Here is a 23,076-nt window from a genome sequence, read left to right as displayed (position 1 = left end):
ATTTTTTACCAAGGAAGGAGGACTGATAGTGATTCAGTGATATCAGAAGAATCCCCAAAGTGTCTTCCTGGACTTGAGAGGGGACAGTGGTTAGCAAAGAGTAAATTTCCTTAAAAAGGCAACAACCAGGGGGGTGGGAAGGGACAGACTGAAATTTCAAAATGTGGAATAGATAAACAAGATTATACTGTATAGCACAGGGAAATATATACAAGATCTTATGGTAGCTCACAGCAAAAGAAAATGTGACAGTGAATATCTGTATGTTCATGTACAACTGAAAAATTGTGCTCTACGCTGGAATTTGACACAACATTGTAAAATGACTATAACAATTAAAAAAAAAGGCAACAATCATGCAGTGGAACTGTATACTTAATAAAGCGGAAGGTTTGTTTTCTTCTGGTTAGTTGAGATTGAGCTTCTGAGAAAAGTAGTTTTTATGCTTTTGAAAATGTTCTGGCATAAAACATGGTCAGATTCACCCCCCGCTTCCTGCCCCATACCACCCCACCATGATTACCAGAAGATTATTTTTTCCTTCTGGTGGAAGCATGTGGTTCTTACCCTCTTCACATATGTCCCTTGAGTAGAGGGGAAAAGATTGGGTCAGAACTGTGGTTAGCAAAGGCATTTAGCTGGTGGCTGATCAAGTCAAGAATCCAATCAGTTGAAGGGATTTCTTTATTAACAGGCCAGAAATATCATATCTGTTGTATTTCACCAGAATCTGTTTAGCTTTTGGTTTCATTGGTCAGCTTATACAGAAAAACTTATTTTGGAGCTTTGTTTTCAGACATTGCAGTCACCCAACCCGCCCTCCACCAACTTCTAGCCACCCTAGCATTTGACTTAAAAGTTTTTAACAGTTTTATTGAGATAAAACTTAACACCATCCAATTCACCCATTTAAAGTGTACAATTCAGTGAGTTGTACAACCATTCTGACTTAAGTTTGAGTCTTAAAATCAGAGACGAGATAATAATGGATGGAATTTATTCTTCAAATTTATGCATTTTATGTAATTTATAATTCTGTTTTAACGTTAGCTGCTATTAATGGCGACCAAAGGTGACTATTATTGCCTGGCTTTATTAAGTTATACGGCTTGGAGAGATGTAAAAATCATTAGAAACTATCAGAATGTGGTTTAGTTTGTTTAGTCCTCATTAAAATAATATACATAATTGCCTTGTTTTCACCATAATTTCAATTTCCTTTCTTCTCTTTACTGACTGTCTCCTTTTCTCCCACTCAGTTTTGAGGTCATCCAATCTCTTCAGCCTGCTTCAACTAAGTCATGATTAAGCTAGATTCAGTTTATTATTTGTCTACCAGTAGATGCAAAGGGAAGAGATCTTTTTTTGTGCACTGACAATTCCCATTTCTTTAATGTAGAACGTGTTAAATTTCTCCCATTGCTTAAGCAAAATCAGATCAGTTAGCATAGAAAATCTGAAAGGAACTTTAATCATTAATGCTGGTGCTTCTTCATTAGGGCTGCATAGTTTTTAAATGATGGCCATACATTTGGAACTGTTTGAGAACAGTATCTTTTTAAAAAGCACCTCATTTCCTAAAAGGACTTTGGATTTAACAGGTACAGGCTGTCATTTTACAGAAAAGTAAACCTGGTTGTGAACCACACCCAAGTTGTGGGCCATCTTACCTGGCTCATAGAATCACTTTCATAGCCTCTTGAACTTCATCTTTCTTCCAGAAATTGTTGGTAAAAGTAGTTGTGATTCTCTATGAATTTGGTGTTTTCATTTTGACTAAATGAATTACCATTTATGTAATGAATTACCACTTATATAATATTTGATTTTCATACAACATTTAAAGTATTGGATTGGTACATACTCTTAAAAGAACTGAGGCACAGTAGGCAGGGTAGGAATAGAGATCTGCAAGCAGGTGGCAGTGGAGGTGGGATGGTGGGGGCAGTTTCTCAGAAACATTACTGACATATTTTCTTAAGAAAACCTATTCTTCTAGAAAATTTGCCTAGTATTATTGTAAGTAGCAGTTTTGAGTTGATACTCACCTCTCATTTCCCCTAGAATGACATGTAAAAACTGTTTAATAGGAGATTTTATTGTAAAATTTCAAAATTTCCATACTCTGGGGTTTGGCAGTAAGATATTAATGTTAAGAGCAGGATTGTTTCCCTGCATCTGAGCATCACTAATCCTTAGAGAAAAATGGCACCTTTTTTTGCTTCTTGGTTTTGGCTTTTGATGGAGAGGTTGGTGGGTATGTTTCTGGTTTCCAGACTTGGCAATTTCTATAAAGATTAGGAACGTGTTGCCTGTTGTATGAGTATCAAGACGGAAAGGAATGAAATAATGTTTAACTGTGGCAGAATGGTTTATTTTTTAATTAAAAATTTTTTGACACGTAGTTGACTTACAGTCTTTCAGGTATACAGCAGAGAGATTCAGTGATACATGTATATCTATTCTTTTTCATATTATTTTCCATTATAGGTTATTACAAGCTATTGAATATAGTTCCCTGTGCTAAACAGTAGGTCCTTGTTGCTTATCAGTTTTTTATATAGTAGTTTGTATATGTTAATCCCAAATTCCTAGTTTATCTCTCACCTCCTTTCCCCTTTGGTAACCATTAGTTTGTTTTCTGTATCTGTGAGTCTATTTCTGTTTTGTAAATAAGTTCATTCTGTCATTTTTTTAGATTCCAAATGTAAGTGATATATATTTGTCTTTCCCTATTTGGTGTAACTTCACTTAGTACAATAATCTCTAGGTTTATCCATGTTGCTGCAAATGGCATTATTTTATTCTTTTTAATGGCTTAGTAGTATTCCATTGTATATACATACCACAGTTTCTTTATCTAGTCATCTGTTAATGGACATTTAGGTTGCTTCCATGTCTTCACTATTATAAATAGTGCTGTTGTGAACATTGGGGTGCAAGTATTTGTTTAAATTAGAGTTTTCATCTCCTGGAGTAATGGAAACAAAAGCAAAAATAAACAGATGGGACCTAAGTAAACTTAAAAGCTTTTGCACAGCAGAGGAGAAACTATAAACAAAACAAAAAGACAACCTTCAGAATGGGAGAAAATATTTGAAAACAATGTGACTGACAAGAGATTAATTTCCAACTGTGCAAACAGCTTATACAGCTCAATATCAGAAAAACAAACCACCCAATCAAAAGATGGGTAGAAGACCTAAATAGACATTTCTCCAAGGAAGGCGTACAGACAGTCAACAGGCACATAAAAAGATGCTCAACATCGTTAATTATTAGAGAAATGCAAATTAAAATTATGGTGAGATATCACCTCACTCCAATCAGAATGATCATCATCAAAAAGTCTACAAATAATAAATATTGGAGAGGATGTGGAAAAAAGGGAATCCTCTTACATTGTTGGTAGGTCTGTAAATTGTGCAGCCACTATGGAAAACAGTATGGAGGTTCCTTGAAAAATGAAGAACAGAGTTACCATGTGATCCAGCAGTCCCACTCCTGGGCATATGTTCAGAAAAACGAAAACTCTACTGTGGCAGAATGTTTTAATGCTGACTGTGATGATCACATTGTTCAGCTAGCGGATACTCCTTGAGGTACTCTTCTTTTGGAGTCACCCTGGGGAAGTATAATGGGAATCTGTGAATAACTGTGTGTGCTGTTACTTAAAGATGCAGAGACTGACAAGAGGGGAAAGGCACAGTGTACTTTGGGAATATATCAGAATCTTGTACATTTTCTGCAAGATGCAGGAGATTAAAACCCCCATGAGTGGCCAAGTGATCCAAAGCTGGACTTTCCCAGGAGCTTCTTTTTCTTAGTCAGCACATATGTAGTTGAGCCTCGACATCTTATGCCAAGAACTTTCCAGGTAGCTCTGAGAAAGACAGTTGTGAGCAGAATCCTTTGTCCAGTGGCACAGTGTGCCTGCCTCTACCTGGCCTGGCCTTTCTTACGACTTTTTCTGATTGCATTCTCTCCTGTATAGTCCCTGTTCCTAGAACTTGCACTGTTACCGTAGTTGCTGTTCCATGTGCAGCAGATGGATTCTCACAGGTAACCTCAGTCTCTGTAGTGACTGGCTGTGACCTGTTTTTGGCTGTTAGTCTCTGGTTTCAGTTGTTTTGTGGTTGTGCTTGTTTTTCTCACCAATAGCAGTATCTAACCATTGACTCTGTGCCCAGTCTATCCTCCAGGCTGCCCTGGAGTTTTCCAACTTCTGTTCTGATCTGGACCCCATCCTCCGGGCATGAGGATACTGGTGGAGAGACAGTGAGGAGAACCTCGATTCTACTCCTAACTAGGAGATAAACAGATGAGTGTGCTTCAGTCACTTAACTGTCATCTTCTCATCTCTTGCTAAGTCCTCTTTTACTTTGTGTTGGAATTTGGTCTTTCCTGTCATTCATTATCTTCTGGTCCGAGGACTTGGCTTTTTCACTGCCACTGTATATTCTTTGATGAATTTCTTCATATCTTGAGTAAAACTGAACACTGGGATACAGTTTCTCCTTTTGCTAAGAAAGAAATCACATAATTCTTTGTTGGGTCTCTCTGCTGGTAGCTTCAGGGAGGTAGAAGTTAGTTACGTGTAACAGACAGTGAGACAAGGGAAGAAACTTAAAAATGATTGAAATAGCAGTTTAGTATCAGCCAAGTAGATATCACTTGGCCAGATAGGAAGTTATTACCCGCTTGAATTAGAGTGCTGGATTTGAATTTAAGCTCTGCTAGTTTTTTTTAGCTTTGTGACCTTAGACACCTAATTTATCTTTTCTATGCCTCGGTTATATTTGTGAGATAAAAATGATGAACTAGTACTTACCTCAGAAGGTTATTGTGAGGTTTAAATAAAGTATTTAAATCTTAGTACATTACCCTGCACATACTAAGTACTCCATAAATGTTAACTATTAGTGTAATACTATTTGTCCCTGTTATTTATTACATAAATTTGAGGTGATAGTCATGACTCTGTTTAGGGAAGTCCTTCTAAGTATTTCCAGGGTTTTATTTATTTGTTTTATTTTTATTTTATTATCAGCCTGTCTCAATCATATTCTCTCTGTCACATCATCTGGGGTTTTTCCTCCTGCAGAGCACTAATCAATCTGATATTTTCTTGTGTTTGTTTCCCACCACTGGCATGTAAGCTTTGTGGGATCAGGGGCCTCTGTCCTATTCATTGTTTTATCTCTGACTTCTGGTGTGGTCCCTGGAACACAGGAGAAGCTCAGTAAATATTCTGGAGGAAGACTAACTGCTATAGTTAGTATTCAGTGTGTAGCTGAGGGGAGATGGCAGTGACTCTGCAGCTAGGAATCGCTGACATTTTGTTCTCCTCTAGAGCTATTTTGTCTGTTTTCCAGGTCCCTGACCTTCTGGCTGTCAGTTGATTTTGCCTCTGGAAGTATGTTTTCCTCTGACTTGATTCTTCTTTTCTTATCTTGTTTGGTGCATTAGTGTAGTTTCCCAAAATTTGTTTTCTGGAGCATTAGATTCTTAAAATGATCCTTAATTAAAGGATTAACGATTCTATAAACAAATAAGATTGGGAAATGCTGCTAGTCCCTTCCTCCACACGCAGATTCACAGTATGTATTAGCATATTGAAGATTCTGAAAACTCCCATAACAGATGTACTTTTTAACTTTGATCAGTTATTTTTCTAAATTAATTGATCATAAATCTAAACACATTTTTTTTTAACCTAATGACTATAATATCCCAGTTCCCCAGAACACACTTTGGGAAATGCAAACTAGCTGTTTATAGTGAAACATTGAGTTTTACAACTTCAAGTGGATTTTTATTGGGATTCCCATCCAGTGCCTTTTGTCATACCTTCAGTTCTATTCACTCAAGAGTCTGTGTTCGGTTTTTAAAAATTAAACAGAATTTCAACTAAATATTGTACACTTATTATGTATAAGCACCACTCTATGGAGTCCTGGGTATAAAAACACAAGTAAGGCAGTCTAGGAGCTCACAGCCTTAACAGGCAAAACAGTCATACAAATAACCATAATAACAGTGTGATTTTATTTTAGAAGTGTATTTTAAGTTCTGTGATGTGGTACGAGTAGAAATTCTGCGTTAGGATGCCAAGAAAAGTTAACACTGTGGAAATGACCTTTAAATTTTTTTCCCTTTTAAAAAATGCTTTTTGGAGGTGTAATTGACATACAGTAAACTGTGTGATTTGACAAGTTTTGATGTATGTGTATATACCTGTGAAGCCACAGCCATCACAGCAATCAAAATAATAACGTATACATATCCTCAAAAGTTTATTGTGTCCCCATATTATCTTTCTTGCTCCTGACCTTTCTGGCCTCTAGCTAGTTCCCAGGCAACCTCTGATCTGCTTTCTGTCAGTTTAGATTAGTTTGCAGTTCCTAGACTCTTATGTGCATGGAATCATAGAGTATGTACTATTTTGTCCAGCTTCTTTTACTTAGCTTAATTATTGTAACATTTATCCATGTTGTTGAGTGTATCAGTATTCCTTTTTATTGCTGAGTAGTGTTCCATTTACAAAGCATAAGAATTACTCAGGACTGTATTAACAGACTGATTTCTAGTAAATTTATGAAGTTGTGCAGTTATCTCTACAATCTAATTTAGAAGGCATCCCTCATCCCTGAAGATTTCTTTATATGCCTTTGATCTCAGTTCAGTTTGATTATGATGTGCTTTAATGTTTTTCTGCATATTTCTTGTGCTGGGAGTTAATTAAGGTTCCTTGGATCTGTGGATTTGTAGTTTTCATCAAATTGGAACAAATTTGACCATTATTAAAAAAAATTTTCTGGTTACCTGTTTATTTGGCTGCTTGAAGTTGTCCCGCAGCTAACTATACTCTGATCATTTTATTCCAGTCTTTTTTCTCTCTCTGTTTCATTTTGCATAGTTTATATCTGCTATTTTTTCAGTCCACTAATCTTTCTCAGCTGTGGTGTCTAATCTGCTGTTATCCTATTCAGTGTATATTTTACCTCCGTTATTTTAATTTTCATCTATTAGTATGATTTGGGTCTTTTTCATAGTCTGTATTTCTAGTTAACTTGCTCAATCTTTACTTTCTTTAACATATGGAATATAGTTATACTATTTTATTATTTTTTGTCCTTTATTATATTAGTCTAGTAAAGTATTTATTATTTTAATGTCCTTGTCTGCTAATTCTTTTTTTGACTCTGTTTTTGATCAATTTTCCTTCTCGTTTTATGGGTTGTGTTTTCCTAGTGCTTTATGCGTTCAGTAATTTTTAGTGGATCTAGACATTGTAAATTTTGCCTTAAATGTGTTGGATATTTTTGTATTCTTGTTAATGTTCTTGAGCTTTGTTCTGTGGTATAGTGAAGTTACTTTGGAAACATCTTTTTGAGGTTTGTTTTAAAGCTGAGTTAGGTGGAAACAGAACAGCCTGTAACTTAGGGCTAATTTTTTCCAGTACTGAGGTGATATCTTTCTGAGTATTTTTACCCATTGCCAAGCTGCGAGGTTTTCTACTCTGGCTGGTGGGACCATGAACTCTTTCTGGCCCTTAGGGAACTTTGGGAATTGTCCTCTCACCTCCTTCCTGGTAGTTCTGTTTTAGGCCTCGTGTCCTGAGGATCAGTCCTGAGCTGAGAACTAGAGATGGAAATGGACCCTGCAGATTCCTGAAACTGTCTCTCTCTGCAGTTCTCTCCGCTCTGGTACTGTGTCCAGTGACTCTAGCGGCCTTCGTTTCCCCACGTTCCGAGCTCCATCTCCCTGATTCGGGGAGACCATCAGACTCCATGTGGATTTCCCCACCCCGCACTCAGGCCTGAAAATGATCTCTAGACTGTAAGCTGGGACAGTTGTAGAGCTCTGGCTTTCTTTTTCTATTTTCAGGAATCACTGTAGTTTACTGTCTGAAGTTCAATGCCTAAAAACCACTGTTTAAAATTTTACTTTTTCAGTTTTTTTCGGAGGGAAGGGTAAAACTGGTCCTGGCTACTCTATCTTGGCCAAGTATCATCCTTTTGGAAACTAAAAAACCACTTTATTACTCACTAGTTAAAAGGGAAATTACAATAAAAATTATACAGTAATTATGTCAATGGAAAATTATCAAAACTATGGCCATAGGTGAAGCAGGACTTGCAGTTGTAATTTTCAGTTGCAAATTCATTTATTAAAAACAAGAACAAAAAATAAAATGATTAAGCATTTGCCCCAAGAATTAGAAAAAAAGTAAACTCATAAGCACTGGAAGACATGGAAACAAAAAGAAAGGGCAGGAATTAAATAGAAAAACAGAGGAAGAACAAGGGAGGGAGGGAAGGAGAGAGAGTGTGTGCGTGCTGTCCATAAACCCTAAAGCCGGATATTTGAAAAAATATGTGAAAAAAGACAAGTTTCTGACAGGGTCACCTAAAAAATAAAAGAGAAGGCATAAAATAGTATTTACTGATTGATTGTTATTAAGAACGAAAAGAGGGTATACTTACCAATATAGCAGATATTTTTAAACTCATAAGGGAATGTTATGAGCAATTCATTCTAATAAAAGTGAAAGCCTGGTGGATGCGTGGATTGTAAAAGTCAAGACAGAGTCCAGGTTGGAAACCGTTGCAGTATTCCAGAGAGGAGATGATAGTGGCCTGCACCTTGGGGCACTAGGAGTGGAAACAGCAGTAAGAAGATTGAGCAGACATTTATCATCCTGTGAATGAGAGGTGGGGAGTCTCAGAGAAAGGTTAAGATATTGGGTTATAGGATTCTAGTTTGGATGGTATTTTATTGCCCAGTAGTGTTACACCTGAGGAATGCAGGATTTGGTGAGGGGGAGGGTGGAAGTTGAGGTATACGGGGGACAAGTGGCATTGTCTAGTTGGGTCTTGAACTCTGAAGAGGGTTCTTGCTAAATTGTCTGCTTATGTTGCTGCAGAACTGGGTTCTTGTTTCTAAACACCAGCTTGGTTTTGTTTTTGTGAATATGCCTTTAAACATACCCAGAAATATAAAATACCTTTAAAAAAATCAGATTAAACCCACCCCCATATAAATATTATTTACCCAGCTAGATCTTAGATAGGAGAACAAAGATCCTACTCAGAGCAGCCTCTTGTAATACACACTAAAACGTATGCTTGTAATCAGAGCCCTTAAATTTTTGGCACAGTTCTTTGTAAGTACTCAGATTTCTCTGAGTGATGTGACTGTGACTTGGATTCTGATTCTCTAGAAGTCATTGCCAGGTTTATCTGACCCTGCTCCCAGGCAGCTGGGGCAGCCTTCCATCTTACCTTTCATTTCACTAATTAGTCCCTAAAATTCTTTTTAAATGGGCCACTTCGACTTATGTTAGTGAGGTGCTAAAGGTAGAATTTGCTTTCCTCTCCTGGTTCTAAACAAAACCCCTAGTTACCCCAAAGATGGAAGAAAGGTGCTTCCCGTGTCCTTTTTTGTTCTCTGGGAGAAGTGACTGTGGCAAACACTGGAGTGGCCTTTCCTCTTATTCTTTCATTCCTTGACTGGTTAGAAAGCTGCCACATACCACTTCCACCCTGCCAGTTTTAGCATAATCCTAACCTGACCTGCACTGAGCTGGCTATTATTAAAGCCTTTGTCTACATTGTCAGAAGCATTTACTGCCTGGCAAAAGCGTTGGCTCTGCCTGCTGACTTCTTACTGACATGTGAAGTGCAACTGTGTCTCCATCTAGGCCTATAGTGTGCTTTTTGCAATGTAAGTTTTCAAAGTGCCAGAGGTCCTCTGGTTTTAATAGATTGCTTTGAAATTTGGTATGAGGATGTAGACAGATTTGATTGCATTGATGTTTCACACAGTGATCAATTATTCCTTTAAATATCACTCAGAGGAAAGACTTATACCATGGTCCAATAAATTTTTTGACCAAACATTAACCAAATCACCAAGTTCCTGTTATCTTTTAATTTCAAGTTTAATTGTTGACTTATAATTTTTAGAATAGAGAATATATTTATTTACATGTTTCAGAAATCGAAATGCTGTTTTAAACAATGTATGTACCTTGAGAAGACTTGCTCCTACCCATCCCCATCCAATCCTCTCCCAAGCATGTAATTGTTTTTACAGATTTCTGTTTATTCTTTCCAACTTTCTTTATGCAGATAGCTAATCAAATGTGTATTCTTGTTTTCCTTGTCCTTTCACTCAAAAAGTAACATACTAATATTCTTCACTTTGTAGTTTTATTTTGTTTTTCATTTTTATTCTTTGGAGCTCTCTCCATATCAGTACATAAAGATCTTTCTTTTTATTTGTTTGGTTTTGACTGCGTAGTATTCAGTTGTGTGTATGTGGCATAGTTTATTCAACCAGTTCTCTGTTGCCAAGCACTTGAATGTGTTTAGTTTTTTGCTATTACAAATAGTTTTGTAAAGAGTAACCTTATTATTAATTTGTTATTTCCTATGTATGTAGGTATCTTATTTAGGTTCCTAGAAATGTTTCCTAGGTAAAAGAGTAAATGCACCTGTAATTTTGGTAAATATTATTGGATTCCCTTTGTAGAAGGGTTGTGCATTTTGCATTCCTCGCAGTAGTTTGTAAGGGGCCTTTGAGCACCTGTATCCCCACAGGTTGATGAGAGTGTGGTTGGATTTACATCAGATTTTGCCTGTGATGAGAAATGCTATCTCAGTGTATTTTTTTTAATTTGCATTTCTGTTATTGTGAGTTAGGTTAAGGATCTTATATGCTTACATTTTCTATCAGATTGTCTATTTCTGGAAACTTCGGCTCTGTTTCTGGACTTTATATATCCCTTGATCTGTCTCATTCATTTGCCACTTCTACACTGTTTTAACTCTTGGGGCTTTACAAAAGATGCTTTAATATCTGTTAGAGTTGTTTGCTTATCTTTTTCAGAGTTTCCCTGCCAATTATTGCTTATTTATTTTTCAGTAAGTTCTTTAGAATCAGCCTGTCTAGTTCCTGGAGGAAAAATAAGTTGGTATTTTTACTGGGTTTGTGTAAATCATAAATAACCGTAAGAAAAATTGATGCCTTTATGATGTTTAGTCTCTCTCTCCAAGAATATGATTATAGCTTTCCCTTCATTCAATTCTATTTTCATTTTTAAAGGTTTTTAAAAGTTTTCTTCATTAGTTGCACATTCTAGTTAAGTGAAAATGTACAAATATTTTACTTTTCTTATTTGAAATGAGGTCTCTTCTTCCTTTCAATCTTGTGTTGTTGTTTGCATATATGTATATATGAAGGCTGTTTCTGTATATTCATTTTATGGCTTACTGTCTTACTGAATTCCCTTGTGTTTGTGGTCGGTAATTTTTAGTATTCCTTTGAAACGCATTTGAAAGAGTTGGTGGGTACTATATAGCTTTTTAATTAAAAAGATCTTTTTTGGTACTAAAGTCTTGGTTGAGAAACCTTATTACACTGCACCTCTAGTGTAGATATGAACCCTAGCAAGTTGAGAAGGAATCATTTCTTTGATTTGAAATTTGGGTGTGTTAAGGGGGTTATGAAATCCAAACATTTACTGGTAATTGATGCAACTTAAGTCAAATAACTGAGTATGTTTGTTTTTGAATAATTTAGTAATGTATCTATAATATATCTCATAAAAGCTTCATCTGGTGTAATACAGTTCTTTTTTCTTTATACAAATAGCAAGTATAGGGAACCTGTAAGAGTGTTTCAAGGCAGGTTTATACTGTGACTGATCAAGACTTTGCAATGCTAGGCCCTACTTTAAGAATTTTATGATCTTTCACATTTTAGAAAAATAATCTATATCTCTCAGATGGTAAGCATGGTCTTTTATAAGTGAAGAGAGGATACTGTTTCTGGGCTAGTATATTTGCTAAAATTGTTTTATGAAAAGTGCTTTCTGCTCTATTAAAAGCTTGAAGCTAAAATACATTGTCTTGAGTAAGAAACTATTCCTAGAAGTTCAGAAATGTAAACTGTATTGTCTTTTATTTACCCGAGAGTACTCTGGTGTATTAGGCTGTCAGGGGCTTTTTAAACAGCTCTAGTCTTGCGGATACTGAATTTTTTCAGGTTTTAAATAAAGCCGATATGTCAGAAAATACTTTGAAGAGTAATTGAGATCTCAGTCCCTCCTTTTTTTCTTTCTCTCTCTCTCTCTTTTTTTTTTCACTAAACAAATGGGGAGAATTATTTGACACAATATTTTCCAAGCCGTTTGTAATGTAGCATTGGATTTCTGATTCCTTGTATGATGAGTGTGAGAAAAGTGAGAAGATTGAACATTGGAGTACGTGTAAAATGCCACAGTAGATTTTAGCAAAAGTCTTGTTATGTCACAGCAGTAAATGATAAGGGACAAGTAGGGTAATATGTTTGGCCTTACATTTGGGAAATTACATTCAGCCTGAAAAAACAAAGGCAGTGAAGTATTAGAGACAAACTGAATGGCACTGAAAAGCGAGAAAGTAAGCTGATAGTGTAGTCCAGACAAGTCAAAGTATGTAATTCCTCTTTTGTATAAGAGAAAAGTTTCAGAGGCATTCCACTTTCCTTTTTAGATATAATGTAATTAGTGAAAATCTGATGGTTGACTGGATGTATTGATTGACAAAGTAAACCAGAGCCAGTATTATCAGGTAATGGAAAAAGCTACTTACTATAGCCTAATTAAAGCCATTCTGAGTTAAAAATGTCTATATGTGTGTAGGTTGTTTCATAAAATCCACTTTTTATGTACTTGTTTTAGTTTTGTCAACAGCAGGTTATTTCCCACTCTATGGTGTTTTTCACACATTGAGAGCCCCTTGCAATTGGGTTTATTGCACGTTATGATATTAGTACTTCATTGTGAGTTGGTGTTATTTCTTGAATGGAAACAATGGCATCACCTTTCTTTCTTTCTTTTTTTTTTTAAACAAGATGTCGGAATGCTAGAGAGTTGTTTCATTTCATCAGTGTGTGGCTGAACTACCAGCGTTGTATTTGCTCTTAACTAAAATGATAGATTCTGGCTACTGTAACAGTGGATCCAATCATTTGTTTTTTGCTTTAGGTTACTAAGAGTTAGGAAATAAAAGTGTTGGTTTTTTTTTTAATGTGTTTGTCCTTCAGAAGTATAAAATCTTGATCAAAAGACATATTTTATGCATAATATCAGATCCCAATTGTATCATCAGAGAACCCATCCCCAACTTCCTGATTATCTAAAGAAGATTCCCAGTTATTCCTACAGCACATATCACGAGTTCCAGTTCTGTATTTGTTTTTCTTCCATGTTAGACTATCTTCCCCCAAGAGCTCATTATAAAGAACATACTGCATAGAGCCTGGCACTCAGTATTTGTTAAGTGAAGCAATTGATGCATTGTTAAGCTTTCTCTAATGTTTTTTCTCAAAAATGAAATCTAGGCACAAGCGAAATTCACAGCTGAATCTTTAATTTTATTTACGGCAATTGACAGTGTATGTGGTGTCTGCATAATGAACATTCATTTTCAAATAATCTTTTTTTGAGTAACATTCCTGGTTATGGGTAACTTGGTGATTAAGAACATAGCTTTTTGGAATCAAGACAGCCTGGGTTCAAATTTGTTAACTTCTCTGAGTGCCAGTTATGTCATCTATAAGATAGATTTAATAATAAAGCCTACCTCATAGGGTCATTGTGGAGTAAATAAGCTTTGCACATAAAGCTCTGGCACAATGCCAGGCACATAGTGAGTGCTTGGTGAGAGGCAGTTCTTTCGAGTTCATTGCTGGCGTGGTACCATCATCATATTCTGAGTAGCACCATGGTGCATTTGTTGAATCAGGGACAAAATATTTCCAGGTAGGAAAGCTGTAAAATTATGTAAAACAAATATCCTGTTGTATTGGGATGCTAAAAATATACTAGTGGTGTGAGTTAATATTTTATTAAAGATATCCAAAAACAAACCATTTTAGGAACAAAACACCTTATTCAAGTGTTATTAGCTTGTTCTAATTAGCAAATATGGTACTTTTTGAAGGTTGTAGGATATTTTGTAATCATCAAAGATTGATTATACTTTTTGAGCCTATCTGATATTATTAACACACATGAAAGAGGTTGCTGGTTTTCATCTGCTTCACACTAGGAATTGTTACTGGAGTGGAAATTGGCAAAAATCACTGAAAGAGCCTGGTATCAGCATTGCGAAACTGTTAGACCATGAACTGAAATGAGTGCTCTGATAAAGTAACGTAATCCTTCTGTCAGTCTCATGAGTTGTTGTTTTTCTTATAATATTTCATCTTTAAATATGCATGCTTTGAAATGCCAAGATTACTAACTAGAAAATACATGTGGTTTAGCAAAGTTGCATGGCTTCATATAAATTTGTGCCTTTTGAATTAGAAGCTTTAGGGACATTCTCTTATGTTTTCATGGAAAACCATAAAACTAAAATCTTTGTGCTTCTATTTGGCTCTGTGTGTGACATGGTACCACTTAAAGCCTTCAGAGGTTGAGAGACTGAGAATCTGCTAGTACTTTGAATAATGTAGCTGAAATTGTAGATGAATTGTATCATCAGTTTCTTGTTTGCAATTCTTTATGTTGTATATAGATTGTTGTGCTTTTGAAAGTTATTAGCACAACATGTTATACTTATGCTTCTTTTTGTTCCTTAAATAATGTATGCTTTAAAAAATCAAAACTAAAAAAAGTGAAAGTCCTTTCCTCTCACCTCCTTCCTGTTATCTGTATCTAACCACTGGTTGCTGATTTATGTATTCATTTCTAATGTTTTTCTACATGTGTGTATGCTGCATACTCATACATGTTTTATTTTTAATACTGTCTTATCATGCATCTTGCTCTTCTATTTCAGTACCATGTTATGGAAATCTCATTCTGTCAGTACATAAGGCTCCTGTGGGATTTCATAGTATGAGTTTACCATAATTTAATCATTTTCCTTATAGTGGACATTTAGGTTGTTTTTAGTTTTCTTATAACCTTTGCTGCAGCAAGCATTTATATATACATATCTTTGTACATTTTGTAGAATATTTGTGGAATAGCTTGTTAGAAGTGAAATTGTTAGGTCAAAGGGTATGTGTTTTTAAATGGTGATATTAAAAATTGTTCCTTTAAAAATTATTGTTCCATTATACACCCCTATCCTGAACATGTGGGGATCTTCATTTTCCACGTGTTTTTTCCATCCATTCATGTCATTCATTCATTTGAATTTTACAAAACTGATATGCTGGGATATGTATTTATTGTGTTAATTTGCATTCTTTGGTTTTTACTGAGGTTGGTAATTTTTTAGTAATTTATTGTTTAGATTTTTTCTATAAGTTGCTTTTTAATATTTCCCTTTGTCTATTTTCCATATATTTATTTTCCCATGTAGAATTCTTAATTTGTATGTGGTCAAATATGTTGCTACTTTTCATTGTCCAGTTTCCTTGCTTTAGCCCTTAAAGACCATTGTGAGATTATCATGAGAAGCCACAAGCTGTCCCACCAGAACGTGGTACCTGAAAATAATATTCATCAGCATTGGTGACATCAGTTTCAGTTATTGTCAATGATCTGGGTTTCTAACCTCTACCATGCCTGTCTCTACTTGGTCTTAAGTTTGGCCTCATAAACACATTCTCCCTGTCTTATTCTCTGAATTGGTCTTTTTTCCATAATCTGCTCTTACATTTTTTTTTCCTGCCCATCTGGCCAAGCTCTTTTATAACTTATTTGAGGATATGCTGTCTGGATACTTGGCAGCCTGCATGAGCTCAGGTCCAGCTTTACTGGGGAGGAGTGGTCCTACTCCACTGTGGCCCTGCCTTCGAGGACTGTTCTGGACACCTCTAGATTGACAGTGCAGCTGTTTAATTCTTGAAAATAATTGCTTAAACAAATTTAATGTGAGTCTTGTTGATTTTGGCTCTGGACAACCACAAGCCAGAAAATTTGGAATACAGAAGCATTTTTTTTAACCATTCCTGTCCATTCCCATTAAATTACTTTAGTTCAGGCAGTCATCATTTAAGGCCTACTCTAATACAATATATCCTTAGAGGTTGTCCTGCCTTCTGTTGGCCTCTTCTCAGTTTATCCTCTGAGATCATCAAAGTATAATTGAAGTAACTTCTGCAATAACAGAAGCAAATGAGATGCGGCTGAAGGGTTTTGGGGACAGAGGAAAAATGTGAAAAGAGAGGTATTCATATTGGTCATTCTCCTGTAATAGGTGAGCTTTTAGTGAAAGGAGGAATGATAGTAGAAAATTTTTTATATAATAATAATAAAAGTGTTTCATGTCGTTGCTGAGAGTGCTTTGTGAAAGTAACATTCATAGATTTCATGAAGCAAAGTTAGCCTATTTGTCTTATAAATGTATTGAATTTTGTGTCATGAAAAAAGCTTATGTCTTAATAGCACAGATTTTAGTGAAAGATATCAATCTAGCCCTCATCCAGGCACATATTCCAGTAATTTGTTCACTCATCCCAGATCTAAACAGACTTTCAGATTTAAAAGATGAAGTTGACAGTTACATAGCTTTTTTAAAAATGGTTGAATTCTGATTATTACAAGCAAAAATGAGGTTCTCAAATGGATAGGTGCTAGGCTTCATGACTGATGTATTTGAAGGATATACTCTTTTGTAAGGTAGAAATTTTCTTAAAATATGCAGATGGCTTCTAGTGAGAGGGTAGAATATTTTGTGTGTTTTATAATTAATCTGGACCACTGATTATCTGCATTGAGAATATTCAGTTAATTTGACGTATATTTGCCACCAGTTTTCATGGTTTTATTTTTTTGTTCACTATATTTGTAAGTAAATTCCTCAGTGATTTAATTAAAATACATTTTCTAACAAGTTCACTTATCAGTTTCTCTAACCCAGAGCAATTAGGAGGTGAGAACGTCCTAAGCAGCACACTGGCAGTGAGAAGTAACCACTGACAACCTAATGAGAGAGGGAGAAACCAAAATCCTTCAGAAAGCAAGCAGAACAGTCAGATATATTTGGAGATGTGCTTCTTAACCTCTGGGTTAGGGATACCTTTGGGATTACCCAATGGAAGTTGTAGACTTTCTTCCTAAAAAGATGTGTAAACATGTATCCGTTTACATTCAGAGTCAGGGAATTCTTGGGTTCTTTGAAGCCCATCCTTGGGTCCAGGTTAAGAATCCATGATTTAGTAAAGGGGCAGGTAGCTTTCCATACCTCAGTAGCCTTTAAGAGCATCATTGTATGAGTTTATAGATAATTGACAATACTAAGTTAACAGAAAATGCTAGAATTTGTACTGCACACTAATAAATACACAGTATTTCTTTGAATTAAAAAATACACATTTGCCATTTAACATTATCCCATTATCTGGAAAACTCAGACTTCATTACTCTGAATACTGATTAGTAAGGTGGTATTCTGTATTTGCATAAAAGAAGCTACATTTTAGCATTTTGTTGGGAGGATTAGGTTTATTTGTTTATTTATTTAATGGAGGTACTGGGAATTGAACTGAGGACCTTGTGCTTGCTAGAGTGCTAGGCTTGCACTCTACCACTGAGCTATATACCCCCTATATTTTAGCATTTTAATTGTCGGTGTCCCTGAGCCTTTTTGTGCCAGTGAAATAATGAGCGTCTCTTCCTAAGCCAGTGTTCAGAGATGTCCAGTTGGTACCTTGTGATTGCCATGGTAGGAGTGTTTACAAGGCCAAAATGCATACTGCCAGTCAAGGTTTGCTCTGCCCTTGTCCCCCAGACTGGTTTTTAAACATTTACTGCGTGCATCTGATTTTAATTACTCATTCAGCAGACATCTTTTAAGTGCCTGTTGTGTTCCAGACATTGTCCTAGGCACCACAGATACAGCACTGAATATATTTTTATAAATCTTAAATTTCCTACTAAAGACAGGGAAATGTTGGGAGTCCTTAATCAGATCTTGGAGGGAAATGGGGAGTCAGGCAAGTTCTTACTGTAGAATCTTCAGAATCTTTTAATGTACTGTTGTGCATTGTAAATCTCTAGGAGGAGAATACAGTGGCTACTTACTTAACTCTTTTTTTTTCTCCAGAACATATTTATTATCTTTTAGAAATACTATTCTGCTGCTCCATTGCAGTCGCATGCCAACTGTTAGGAATTGATATATGAAGAGCACTTACTCAAGGGGTGTAGGTCGGGGTATGGCCAGGACTTCTAAAGAAAGACCTTCCCATCTGTTTTATAGGTGGTCCACTTGTAGGTTGTGGATTGAATTGTTTAACTGATGGTGTCCTGAACCATTCTATTGTATTTTCATTTCCAGTATTTAAATGAAAAAGCATCTTACGTAATGAGAAAGCACTGTTCTACTTATATTGTTACTAAGTTTAGAAGAATACTTTCCCTTCTAATCTGCAGTTTCTGACTTGGAGACACCTTATGGTATGTGCCTGTGAACTTCTGCCGCCACGCGTTCCCTGCTGCTGGATTTCTCCTGAGCACTGGGCATCTCTTGCTCCAGAGACTCTCCCTGTCTCAGGAGTCTCTGAAACCCCATTCATCTTCCGCTTCACCCTCATTAGGTTGCAGTGTTTCTCAAAAGTGTCATTGATGGACAAGTGCATCACAGTCACCTGTGTGGTTATTAAAATCATGGGTTCCTGGGTCTCATCTCAGCCCTGTTGATTCAGAATCTGTTATGTATGAAGCCCAAGAATCTGTGCATTAAAAGCATATCTAAGGTGATTTTTACTGAATTGTTTATATTCCATGCTGAATTGGAAATTCATTTTTGGAAGGTATATACAGTATTTCTCAGTGTAGGGCTATTGGCATTTTGGCCAGGACTGTATCATTGTGTGGCACTTTGCAGGCACAGCAGGATGTTTAAAATCCTTGGCTCCCACCTACCCAATGCTGTTGTCATCCCCAGTTATTGGTATAACTCAGAATGCCTTCACACATTCCAGACACTTCCTGGCTATAATATCATTTGGGGGTAGCATCCTCCTTAATTAAGAGTCACTACCATATACTACATTTCTTATCTAGAAGTTACTCTTTAATTAATTAATTAATAATAAATAAATAAATAGTTAATACATATGTCTAACCTAGGACTGCAAATTACTCACTGAGTCTACACACTTCCTAAACAATACACGGTCCATAGAGCACTTAAATGTCAATCACACCTTCCCATTTACATGCCACTTTGTTCAATATTTGAGTTCTGGCTTTTAAAAACCTGCATATATTAGATATTATTATTATCATTATTACTATTACTCTGCACAGTCATCAGTATTTGTTTATATTGATCCAAGATTGACATTTTATTTGATTTTTTTTACTCCTTGCATTTTAGACTTTCCTTCTGATTCTTTTTTAATCCTGAAATATACTTTAGAAAAATGTATGCCTTTTCGTGGTAGACTCAGTTTTTGTTTGGCAAGTAACATTTTTTTATCCTGTTTCTTGAATGATGTTTTCACCTGGGAATATCATTCTAGGTTGACTTAATTTCTCTCAGCACAGTATTTATTATTCTGACTTAAATTGTTTCTGTGAGAAGTGTAATTGTCGTTCCTTTGTAGATAATCAGACTCCTTTTTCTCTGATTGGTTTTAAAGATCATCTCTTTGTCTTTGGTGCTTTGCAGCTTCATATGATGTGTCTGGATATGGATTTCTTTTTTATTTATCATCCTTGTGACTTGGGTCTCCTGAGTCTGAGGTCTTACATCTTCTATCCATTTTGGAAATTTTTCAGCCAGTCTCTTGGAATATTACTTCCTCTCCATTTTTTTTTTTCTATTCTTTCCTTCTGAAACTTTAATTGAATCTTATGGTAATCTCTCTTTCATGAGATGTCTCTACGAGATATCATGATTTTAAAATTTTCTTCTATCTCTGTCTCTCCTTGCTGTTTCAGATCTGTCATTTGATTTACTAATTGTCTCTGTGTCTGCTCCAATTAGGTTTTTAATTTCAAGGATTGTATATTTTTATTTCCAGAAATTCTATGAACTTCTTTTTTCCTGTCTGCCAGGTCATTTTTGCTAGCCCCTTGTTTCTGGCCCATGTATTTAATACCTTCCTTTAGTCCAGTATACTTTTAAAGCATACTTAATTGTAATTTTATATTATGTATCTATTAATTCCAAAATTTGGACTTCTTGCAAATTTAATTTTGTTGTTTATAACTTTTGCTACTCCAGTGGTTTGTTTCTTTTTGATTTTATAATTTTGTTTTGATTTCATATTTGGCTAATACTGAATTTAAGAATCTCCTGGGGCATGGGTTGTAGGTGTGTTTACTTCTCTTTCCGACAGGTGCCTGATTTACCACCAACCCAGAAACAGCTTAGACTCATATCTTGGCTTGAGACTCTTGGTCCTTGCAAGAACTGTAAATTTATACTCAACTGAGAACAGGTTGTAATTATGAATTTGAGTTTTCAACCACATTCCAGAGAAGGCCTGATTCAAACACTTGTTTTGTTTTGTTTTGTTTTGTTTTGTTTTTTAATTCAGTCTCTTTGTCAGTGGACAGACACCCCTTCCCTCCCCTCCATTTGCTGAAGGGTATGGCTTTTCAAGGGTATTGCTGGTTTTTATGCTCTGGTCTCAATTCCAGCTTTCACCGCATCTAATAAAAATTAAAATTCAACTCTCTAGATTCCAAGTTTAAGCTAAGGTCATGGCTTAGCTGTTTCTTACCACTCTGATTTCATTCAGTAAATGCATTTAACAGATAGTTTTTGAGCTAATTACTGTTTTCTCTTTGTTTTTGCCTCCAGTAGATTTCTTTCCCTGTGAGTTCAGCAGTGCATTTAGAAGAGTACTTGTTGTATCTTATCTGCTATATCTAGGTATTTGTAGTGGGAAGATTTTTATGTTTAGTCTTACGTATTTCCAAAAGCAAAACCTCAGGTGATTTTTGTACGCACTGAAGTTTGAGTACCTTGGGGCTGGAGATGCTGCTGCAGTCGCTTCGGTAGTAGGAAGTTGGAATGTGGTTACCTGGTCCCTTAATGTTTTCCCAAAATTAATGCCACTGTTAAGTTTTATCCATATTATTCCATTAAATTGACATTTGTGGTCTACCAATTATCATTTAAAAATATTATTGATATGAAACAAGTCTATTTTGAATTCCAAACAATTTAAAAGTTAAACTTTGAAATGTAACTTATTGCTGTCTTTTTATCAGTCAGAGTATTTTCCATGCCTAAATATAATTGTTAGCTGTTAAGTGCATTTTTTTTAAAAGTTAGTGTGATAGTTTCAATCTGGTTTTTTTTTTTAATTTTTTGAAATTAGTATCATATAGTCCTAGAAATTTAGCTCTTTAATCGTCTGGCTTCAAGAAACAAAGAGGCATTCAAGTTAATTCAAGAAAAGAGAGGCTATTGTAAGGATACATGTGATATGGAACTGGAAGATTGTCAGGAACTCAAGGCAGCTTCAGAGATTTGTTTCTTTCTCATGGTCTCTTAACTTTTTTCTGTGCATTTGTTCTTTTCTCTTCTCTTTATTGACTTATTACACTGGATTATATTGCATGGTGGTTCAGACTTCTTAGAGCTGTGATGGCCAACACAGTTATCACTAGGCACATGTGGCTATTAAATAAATCAAAATTAAAATAATGTGTAGGCTCTATAGGCCAAATACTATAGAAACACTCATGAAAGATACCAAAGAAAACCTAAATAGAGAGTGGTGTTCAGGGATTGGAAGATTCTGCATAGTAAAGATGTCATTTCTCCACAAATTGATCTATAATTACAATCAGAATCCCAGCATGATTTTTTAAAATAAATATAGAATAAACTGATTCTAAAATTTCTATGGAGAGGCAAAGGACCTATACTAGCTAAAGCAACTTCGAAAAGGAAAAATAAAGTTGGAGGAATCACAGTGTCTGATTTTTAAAACTTAACTGTAAAGCTGTAATCAAAATAGTGTGTGGTATGCATAAAAAGTAGATACAAGATCAGTGGATATACATAGAATCCGGAAAGAGACCCACACAAATATAGCCAAATGATTTTGACAAAGATGAAAGGCAAGTCAGTGAAAGAAAGAGAATCTTTTCAACAAATAGTGTTGGAACAGTTTGGCTTACAATGCAAAAAAACAAACAAAAGGAACATTCACCTGAACTTTACAAAACAAAATTAAATTAAACAAAAATTAACTCAAAATATATCATAAATCTAAATGTGAAACTTTTTCTCTTAGAAGAAAACATGAGAAAATCTCTATGACTTGAGATTAAGCAAGGTCTTCGGCATGACACCAAAAGCATAATTCATGAAAGAAAACAATTGATAAATTGGACTTCATCAAAAGTAAAATTTTGCTCAGTATATTAGTTTGCTAGGGCTGCCATAACAACATACTACAGACTGGGTGGCTTACCCAATTGAAATTGTATTTTCTTACAGTTCTGGGGACTGGGAGTCATCAGGGTGTCGTTAGGGTTGATTTCTCCTGAGGCCTCTCCTTGGGTTGTAGGTGGCTGCCTTCTTGCTGTGTTCTCACGTGGCCTTTTCTCTGTGCACACGCATCTCTGATGTCTCTTCTTCTTCTCATTAGAACATGTAGGTACCGATGGATTAGAGCCCATCCATATGGCTTCATTTAACCTTAACTACCTCTTTAAAGGCCTGTCTTCAAATAGTTATATTCTGAGATACTGGCGGGTTATGAATATGAATATTGAAGGCATACAGTTCAGTCCATAATGCTCTGCAAAAGACACTATTAAGATAATGAGAAGACAGGTTATAGACTGGGAGAAAAATATACGCAAATCATATGCCTGAAAAAGAACTAGTATCTAGAATACATAAAGATCTCTCAAAACTCAACAGTAAAAAAATAAACATCCCAATTAAAATTGGACAAAAGACTAGAAGACACTTCACCAAAGGATGGCAAATAAGCACATGAATAGATGTTCAGCATCATTAGCCATTAGGGAAATCCAAATGAAAACCACCATGAGGTATCATTACATACCTGTTAGAAATGGCTAAAAAGTACAATACCAACTTCTGGCAAGGAAGTTCTGGAAGAACTGGGGCCCCCATACGTTGC

General features: G+C 35.7%; 1 protein-coding gene across 3 annotated transcripts in view; it reads left to right on the top strand.

Moving 5' to 3' along the window:
* Positions 1–23,076, top strand: part of MAP4K3 (mitogen-activated protein kinase kinase kinase kinase 3) — a 155,582-nt gene that overhangs the window by 20,318 nt on the left and 112,188 nt on the right. The window lies entirely within an intron of this gene.

This window comes from Camelus bactrianus, chromosome 15, assembly GCF_048773025.1.
Source record: "Camelus bactrianus isolate YW-2024 breed Bactrian camel chromosome 15, ASM4877302v1, whole genome shotgun sequence".
NCBI classification, from domain to species: Eukaryota; Metazoa; Chordata; class Mammalia; order Artiodactyla; family Camelidae; genus Camelus; species Camelus bactrianus.
This window is presented reverse-complemented; position numbering and strand designations above follow the sequence as displayed.